The sequence below is a fragment of the Octopus sinensis genome, linkage group LG11 (assembly GCF_006345805.1).
Source record: "Octopus sinensis linkage group LG11, ASM634580v1, whole genome shotgun sequence".
NCBI classification, from domain to species: domain Eukaryota; kingdom Metazoa; phylum Mollusca; class Cephalopoda; order Octopoda; family Octopodidae; genus Octopus; species Octopus sinensis.
The window spans coordinates 12,086,888-12,096,722 of NC_043007.1; the positions used below are offsets into that span (position 1 = coordinate 12,086,888).

General features: G+C 35.0%; 1 long non-coding RNA gene across 1 annotated transcript; it reads right to left on the reverse strand.

Moving 5' to 3' along the window:
• Window positions 1–3,830: 3,830 nt before the first annotated feature.
• LOC118765322 lies at window positions 3,831–6,119 on the reverse strand. Its single transcript, XR_005001159.1, has 2 exons — window positions 5,192–6,119; window positions 3,831–4,946 (listed from the first exon to the last, which is right to left on the reverse strand). It is a non-coding gene; the product is annotated as an uncharacterized LOC118765322 (long non-coding RNA).
• Window positions 6,120–9,835: the final 3,716 nt, after the last annotated feature.

Sequence of the window (9,835 nt, forward strand, 5' to 3'; positions counted from 1 at the left end):
ATTGTTTAACTCCAGATAAACCCTGAGTGAGCAAACCCTTGACTGAATACTGTGACCTTCTTGTTTTGATTACCCAGGTGTAATGGGTCTTGGGCTTGCTTTTTGTAATATTTAGTTTTCGGGGGGGTGGGTTCCTTACATTACAACAGTTATATACAACATCGGAAAAAAACCCATTGTAGAATTTATTCTAGCACTGGTGTTCTGGGTTCAAATCCTGCTAAAGTCAACGTAAAAAGCACCCACTATACTCTCAGAGTGATTGGTGTTAGGAAGGGCATCCAGCTGTAGAAACTCTGCCAGATCAAGATTGGAGCCTGATGCAGCCATCTGGTTCACCAGCCCACAGTCAAAATCGTCCAACCCATGCTAGCATGGAAAGTGGACGTTAAACGATGATAATGATGATGATATACAAAATTAGAGAAAACAAATCTTTATAATTCATATCTTGTAATCATTTGGCATTAGGAAGGGCATCCAGCTGTAGAAACTCTGCCAGATCAGACTGGAGCCTGGTGCAGCCTCCTGGCTCCCCAGACCCTGGTCGAACCGTCCAACCCATGCTAGCATGGAAAACAGACGTTAAATGATGATGATTTGTCACACCTCAGAGACATCTGACTCAGTTTTTAGAAACCGTTGCGGTGGATTTGAGTCAATGTGGCAGCAAAAATTTCTTACGAGGAATTTGGTATCTGTTCAGAACCCTCTCATAAGAATGGGCCTGGTTCCCAGCCATCAATTTGCACGTAGGAATGGTACAGATTAATATTGTGATTGGTTGTTATTTGTTTATGCTATCCAAGTCACTTAGTTTTTTGTCAAACAATTTGCTGTCATTCGGGTAAAATGGTTGGTTATAAGATGGAAATTGAGCTGTAAAACAATCATGAAACCATGAAACATGTGATTGAGATGGGGCCCTCTGACCCCTTTAGGAAAGGTAGTAACTCCAAATAAGGAATGAGTCAGGCAATCATGAACTGTCCAACCCATGCCAGCATGGAAACAGGATGATGATGCCTATAGACATGCACAGATGTATAAAGTAAATAAATCTTAGATTCACTGACAAATATTCGGTTGTTCAATTAGTTGTGTGAACTCTTTGTGCTTTAAGTTCAAATCTAACATTGGTCAGCCTTGCTTTTAAAGTTTTCATGATTGCTAAATAAAACATTAGTCAGAATAATAGTGATCGTTACCAGCTTCGCCTTACTGGCACTTGTGTGCTGAGCTAGTAGGGTGCTAAGAGCACCATCCGAGCGTGATCGTTGCCAGAGCGGCTAACTGGCTTCCGTGCTGGTGGCATGTAAGAGGCACCATTCGAGCGTGATCATTACCAGCATCGCCTTACTGGCACCTGTGCTGGTGGCATGTGTAAAAAGATTCGAGCGAGGTCGTTTCCAGTACCGCCTGACTGGCCCCATGCCGGTGGCACGTAAAAGCACCCACTACACTCTCAGAGTGGTTGGCATTAGGAAGGGCATCCAGCTGTAGAAACTCTGCCAGATCAAGACTGGAGCCTGGTGTAGTCATCTGGTTCACCAGCCCTCAGTCAAACCGTCCAACCCATACTAGCATGGAAAGCGGACGTTAAACAATGATGATGATGATGAATAAAATACTTCCAGATTGGTAGAATGTTAAAGGAAATACCTTGTAGTCATGTGATATATCTTTAAGCTCTGTACATTCTAAGTTCAAATACTACCTACTGACACCATAACATAAAGCCCCTAGGGTAACAGATGGTGATCACGGTTAATGACAGCAGACCAGCTGACAAGAAGGAACACAAAGGGACCGGCAGGTTTGCTCGCCACTGCTTGGACAAATTTTCATGTCTCTGATAGCTATTGTTTTTAATAAAGCTAGTCCGTGAAAGATGGATGGCTTTTTTAATTAAATACAGCCTCAATTGCATACACTAGATTTTTAATCAGCTTGGAAGCTATTTGCAAAATCAGTGAATGTTTTATTTACTTTTTTCCTATATCAGAGATGATGAATTCTTGTCTGAGCACAGGACTAGATGCAAGCACACGACACACTGAAAAGACTCAAAACAGCTGAAATGCTGTTGAGGCTGATGCTGGGATGAATTTTTGTCTGATATTTATTGTTATTTTAACACAGCAAGTCCACGAGAGGTATATCAGGATAAATACTCCAGTAACTAGTCTATTGATTGTGGGTATACATTAAGTATGATACATAGATGGCTTTTTTAATCAAATACTGCCCCAGTTGCACATACCAGACATATTTTTATATATACATGTGTGTGTATTTGTATATGTTTATAAATGTATGTATATGTATGTGTATATGTATGTATATATATATATATATATAGGAAAGTTAGAGATTGTGAATCCAACCCACTAAGGGATAATATCTATCCAATATACTGTTGGTAGAATACCCAATTATTAATACACAAGTGCTTTTTTATTGCATTGCAATTACATTACCGAGTGTATTAAATGGGTGAAGGTAAAGAGATATTTTACCATTAATTTATATAGCAATAAGAAAATGGAGGGGATCAATAGGTGGTTCATCAAACAATTGATGCCTTTTATTAATGAGGTAATGGTTGACAATAGAATTGTTTTAATACATTGATGTATCTCTTTTGTTTCGAACAGATACAAGATACTGAAACAGTTGTACTGTTACATACACACACACACACCCACATATATATATATATGTACATTATATGTGTGCGTTTATATATATACATATATATGTACATTATATGTGTGCGTTTATATATATACATATATATGCACATTATTTAATCATTGTTATATGTTTTATCTTATATTTAATCTTTCTATAAGATGTAATTTTTCTAAATGTTATAATTTAATTTTTCATTATTGAATTGATAAAAGGTGTTTTTTTTTTCTAATTTATATATATATATATATATATATATATATATATATTATATATATATATGTATATATATAATATATATATATATATATATGTATATATATATATATATTATATATATATATATATATATGTATATATATGTATATGTATATATATATATATATGTATATATATGTGTATATATATATATATATATATGCATATACATGTGTGTATATATGTATATTTATCTATGCATATCATTTTTATCTTGCCTTTCCACTTTTCTTTTCTTCTTTCTCTTTCTTTTTTTTATCCCTGACTGTTCTGAAGCATCATGTTTTAAATAAAAATTGAAATAAAAATTGCTTGGGACATTTGAAGCTATTTCTATCTTTACTTTTTGCTGGCTAAAATTCACACAGGAGAAACAAACCAAGCACTACTACCATAGTTGGGCTAAAGGCTTTATTCTGTTAGTTAATATCTAATGTACCAGTATATTTCTTGTTGATTGTATGTAGTCTTAACATTTAGGTATTGAGTACCTACCACCTCTGATGGTGGCTATGTGGTGTAAACCTGCAGATCATTGCAGGATTGTGTCGCCTATCTATGAAAAAGAGATGACAGGTATGTATTAAATCTAACGAACTGCTGTTCACACTGCAAATGGGGATTACGGAATGGATTTGGAAAAGCTCAAGAGACATTTATCAACAACAACAACAAAAAAAGTGGCAGTTTGGTTAAACATTTCATTTTTAATAATTTATGTGAAATATTGTCTTGCATTTTATTAATTAGGTCTCTTCAGTTTTTTTTCTTCTTTTTTTTATATAATACTCAGTTTAAAGAGATATTGATTGATTGTGTTAATTTAGACTGGACTGAGGTATTTATTAATTAATAAGAAACTACAATTAAATAAAACAAAATCACTGCTTTAAATCATTAATTAATTAATATATGCAGCAGGCAGCAACATCATGGTTCAGAAGAATATTTTGTCTTTGAGATCACTGCCACCAGGGCCTCTAAGAGAAATTGGGTTGGCAAGGGGGGAGCAAAAGAGCTTTCGGGGGCCCCAAATTCACGGGTGGGTAGAATTATCAAAAAGAATTTTTTTAGGGTACTTGGTGCCTGACAGATTGTCTTGAAGCCGTTTCTTATGCTCTTTTGGTCCCAGACTAAAGTACCAGCTGATCTCCTCACCTTTTCTTACAGGCCCTGATTGGCCATAGGTCATTTAAAGTGTAATAAACTTTTTACAGAAGGTTGGCCACTAAAAAAATTAATGAAGAAAACTTGATGGGCCACCAGATATACATTTAATTTTAGTCATATTATGCAATGAAACAGCAGGACATAAAATTCACTGTGGGCCACCAAAATTTGGGTATGGACAGATTGCAGTCCACGTGAACCATGATGTGCATCACCGAGTAATTGTTGCTAACATATGCACAAGGGCCTGGAATTTGGAGGTTGCAGTTAGTTGATTAAAATGATTCCAGTATATGACTGGTACTTTATTTTGTGAAACCCAGGTAAAGTTAACCTGAGCAAGATTTGAACTCAGAAGGTAAAGAGCCGAAACACACGCTGCATGGTATTTTGTTTGACACTAACATTCTTCCAATCCACAGCCCTCACTGGGTTAATCATATCATCTGTAAGAAACAACTAGAAATGGTAACAATTGCATGAAAGTCCATGAAAAATAAAGGAACAAACTAAAACTTTGGCTGACTCCAAATAGTTTTGGAGGTAAGATCTTTTACTGTTTCAAATAAAATTTATCACTTTATGAAGACAATTTACTTCGAAATATTGATTGAAATTTTCATTAGAAATAAAAAATAAAAATTAACTTATAAGAATGCATTGTTCACATAATTGTTTCAAACATATAGACACAAGGCTTGGAATTTAGGGGGAGGATAATAATTGATTATAAGAATCCCAGTAATGGACTGGTGCTTTATTTTATTGGCCCCCGGTGGGATGAAAACAAAGTTGACCTCAGTATAATGAGCTGGAAAAAATACCTATTTCTTTACTACCCACAAGGGGCTAAACACAGAAGGGACAAACAAAGAGAGACAAACGGATTAAGTCGATTATATCGACCCCAGTGCGTAACTGGTACTTATTTAATCGACCCCGAAAGGATGAAAGGCAGAGTCGACCTCGGCGGACTTTGAACTCAAAACGTAGCGGCAGACGAAATACCGCTAAGCATTTCGCCCAGCATGCTAACGATTCTGCCAGCTCGCCGCCTTAGAAAAAATACCACAAAGCATTTTGTCTGTTGCTTTAGAAATTCTTCCAATCTACATTCTTGTGCATTCTTTACGCAATACAAAATATTTTGCTTGTTTTTGGTAATAAAAATGAATCCAGATGAAATCTACCATTTCTAATAAATAATTGAATAAATGAAAGAACTGATGCTAATTTTTTAATTTAGGCTCAATGCCCCAATTTTGAGGGAGGGGGGTTCTAGTCAAAACCTTCAACTTCACTGGTACTAAATTTTATCAATCGTAGAGGGATGAGAGATGAAGATGACCTCAGCAGAATTTGAGCTCAAAGCATAAAGGGCTGGAACAAATAGTGCCAGGCATTTCTTCCAACACTCTGTTTCTCCCAGACACTGCCTTTGAATAAATTAAGTCATATTTGTTTTCTTAAATTTAGGTCCAAAAGCAAACGACCAAGAATTCTGAAGGGAGGGTGTTGGTTGATATCATCGACCCCAGTATTTGACTGGGGACTTTATTTTATCAACCTCGGTCGGATGAAAGATGAAGTCAACCTTGGTGGAATGTGAGCTTGGAATATAAAGAGCTGGAACAAATACCACCAGGCCTTTCTTCATTTCCTCATAAAACATCAATAACATGTGAATGATGAACAAACACACCATTCCAGTGCTTGATCTTTGAAGAATTCTGAACTCTTTGTGTTAAGAACTAAATTTGTTTTTTGGTTTAATCATCTGTTTATTAAGTAATATAATACTAATAAATGTTAGTAGTATTAATAATAACAAATGCAGATATGGTTGTGGGATTGGGAAATTCACTTGGCAGCATGTGATTTTGGGTTCAGTCTTAATGTATGGTACCCTGGGCAAGTATCTTCACCCAATAACCTAAGCTGACTAAAGCCTTGTGAGTGAAGTCAGTAGACAGAAACTATATGAACCTGTGTATGTGCTTTACATGTATACATACATATAATATATATATATATATATTATATATATTCATGTATATATATATATATATATATATATATACACACACACACATATATATTTATATATATATATATGTATGTATATATATATGTATATATATATATTACATGGATTTGGTAGAGGGGGTTAATACTGCCAGCTCATGAAAATTTGCATAAATGGGATAATGAGGGCAAAAGATTGATAATTAATTAATTTTTTTTTATGTAACTTGGTCTGAAGAAAAGAAGACCAATATTCAAGCCCTTTTTCAGGATCTCTGACACTAACGAGAAGGAGGAAGTAATGTCCAGATCTGGCCTAAATGACAAAGACACCTAAAAGATCAGGAGTGTTAGAGGCAATGGATTAGGTTTATCACTCAAGAATAACAACAGGCCCCCTGATGAGCTTCCACACAGTTTCCACCCAACAAATTTTACTCACAGAGCTTTGGTCAACTTGATGTTAGAGGAGAAAGACATTTTCTCAATATGCTTTGCAGTGGGACTGAACTCAAAACCATGTAGTTACGAAGTAGACTTCTTGACCACAAAAACAATTGGCAGAATTGTGAATGCATTAGACAGAATGCCTCATGGTATTTATTGAGCTTTGAGTTCAACTCCCACCAAGGTCAGCTTTACTTTTCATCCTTTTAGGGTCAATGAAAGAAATAACAATCCAGGGTGATGGATTGGTAAAAACTGTTACAGAATCAAGCTTGAGGTCCTTTGATATCTATTCTGGTTCTTTGGATTCTAAAAGCAGCACCTATGACAACACTGACGCCAAGTTCTATCAAAACCGACTCAGTGGCTTTTCTCTTGGGTAAACTTCAATGGTGTAAATAAGGGAGGACTTATATGCATGGGCAACTATTAATCTTTCTCAAAACACCTTGGACATGCATCAGCGCACACATGCGCAGATTTGTGGCCAACTTCAAAGACCAGAGGCCCAAGAATCCCTAAGCTGTGCCTGTGCACATGGATGTATTTAGAAAAATTCAGAAATTAAACTGATTCTCTTTCAGCTGGTTAAATAGAATAAAAATATTAATTTAGAGTGCAAACATGGAAGCATTAAAAAATATGCAAATAAGTCTTTACTAATGATGCACCTCAAAGCTTTGAAACACTTCATCAATAAGAACTTTACAGTATATTTATTGCAACCAAATTTAGATATGGTAAAAAAATGTGCAATCTATTTTCCTCTCTAAATTTCTATTATATATATATATTAGAAGAATAAGGTACTCAGAAATCTGGATGGTTTTATATTTACAGATTTTTATTTATAAAAATCTGTAAATATAAAACCATCCAGATTTCTGAGTACCTTATTTCTTCTAATATATAAAACCTGTACATCATCTCCAAACCTTCTAATATATATATACATATATATATATATAGTAGATTCTCCAGTTGGCTTTGACATATGAGAGTATAACAGCCAACAGTATAAAGATTAGAGTACCCAGAAAAAATTATTTGTTTCCAGTGGAGAAGGCTTATGTAGGACCATCCACACATTTTTATTAGAAATGCTGAACAGCAGAAAGTTGGTGCAAATGTTTGCTGCAAACTCAATGTGCAACATGCCTCAGGCTTCTCCATCTCCTGGGTCAGTTGCTTTCACCATGGTTTAGAATCCAACCCACCTTGGGAGGCTAAATGTACACCTAGGTACCAAACCAGAAACTTCTAAGTCATCACACATACATACATCTGTGTATGGATGTGTGTGTATGCATGTATATATATATATATATATATATGTATGTATGTATAATGTTATTGGCTGGCTATTGGGTCTCCTGAGTTTATCTGCCCTTTGATATGTTTTGCTCAAATAATAATTTCTGACTCGAGTCCCAAGACCACACATTCGGTGCGAGGGATATATTTGATTATACAACTCCAGTGCTTGACCAGTACTTTATTTTATCAACCCTTGAAGGATGAAAGAGAAAGTCGACTATGGCAAGATTTGAACTCAGAATATAAAGGGCCGAAATGATTTCGCCAATCCACCAACAATTGTTCTGATATTATCTTTAGCTGGGTTAAATTTTTTTATCTTTGTTAAAAGAAACATTTTTTTTAAAGGAGGAAAAAGGGCAGTGGCCATGATGTTTTTTTTTTTAAGAACCTCTGCAACTGAAGGGGAAAAAAGGAAAGAGTGATCCCCAGATCGGAGACCATGCCTGGATGTCAGCAACAGAGTGGACTCTTGCTAAAGGCAACCAAGCCCTAGGTGAGGGTGTTAAACAGGGAGACATATTATGTCTATTCAATAATAAGTTTCTACATTGTTCACCACTGGCCCCAAATATGACACACAAGCTTTTAGCCAATTGGTGACACCAGCAGAAAACCCTTGCCCAAGAAGCATGTAATGGCAAAACAACCCTTTTAACTCCACAATCATGCCAACATAACCTATTAAGATTCTCTCATCACCATCATCATTTCCTCCCACCTGTAATTTATGACTAATAAATAAAATTAGTAGTTTAGTTAGAGAAACCGCACCTTTGTAACTTATCTGCAAAGTGCAACACTAGCAGGATGCTGTTTCTTTAGACCCATGTTAGTCCTGATCAAACACATTCCAGCCATGACCATCCTGTCTGTTTCACCTTTTATTTATATATATGTTTTTTTGTATACCAGGAACTACATTATCCAAGGCATATGTCCCGCATATTAAATTGGCTGGATGTGATTTTTAGCTGCCATTCCTAGCAGGACAAGCAACAACAGAGAAGCTGTCAAGTGGTTCATGAAATATGATGTATTTTAATATTAGTGAAGTAAGATCAGAGCAACATTTGCGTTTATTTCCTTGCTCTACATCCTAAGATCTTCAGCAAGCCATGTTGCGGTAGCTAGTTGGAACCCCTCAGATCACATTAGTATTATTGTTTAGCCACTATATGTATATATGTATGTATGTATGTATGTATGTGTATATATATATATATACACACATTATATACATATATAAATATATATAACATATATATTGTGTGTGTGTATGTATATATACACATATATATGTATGTATATATATATATACACATATATATGTATGTATATATATATATATATATATATATATATATATATATATATACATATACATACATATATATACATACATATATATATACACACATATATACATATATATATTTATACATATATCTATAGGAATACATTACCCATTGTGTGCCATTCTTTTGAAAATGGTGGAATGTGATTTTGAAGGAAACTTGTCTGGTATTTATGATAGATCAAATACCCATACAGAGCTTTCTTCATTAGCTTGGGTAGATGTGGCGAATGACAGTAATACAATCAGGGTGGATGTTGAAGAAATGTAGGAGGTTACATTACTAATGTATTAAATATATAAGGGTAGAAAGTGAGGTCAGGTTCAGATTAGGATGCTGGTCATTAGAAGAATAAAAGGACCACATGGAGGGGTCAAAATGAATCATAAGAAGAGAGAACTATAGGATATGTGGCAAGAGGTTAAGTACCAGGTGTAATAGTGGGGTAGATTTAATTGTCAGTAAAAGAAGAAAGGGTTAGCGTAGTGATAAACCCAGTACTGAAGAGTTTTTGTTTTGTTTTTGCTTTTTTATTTCCTTCTAAAAAGGGAATTAAAAATCTGATT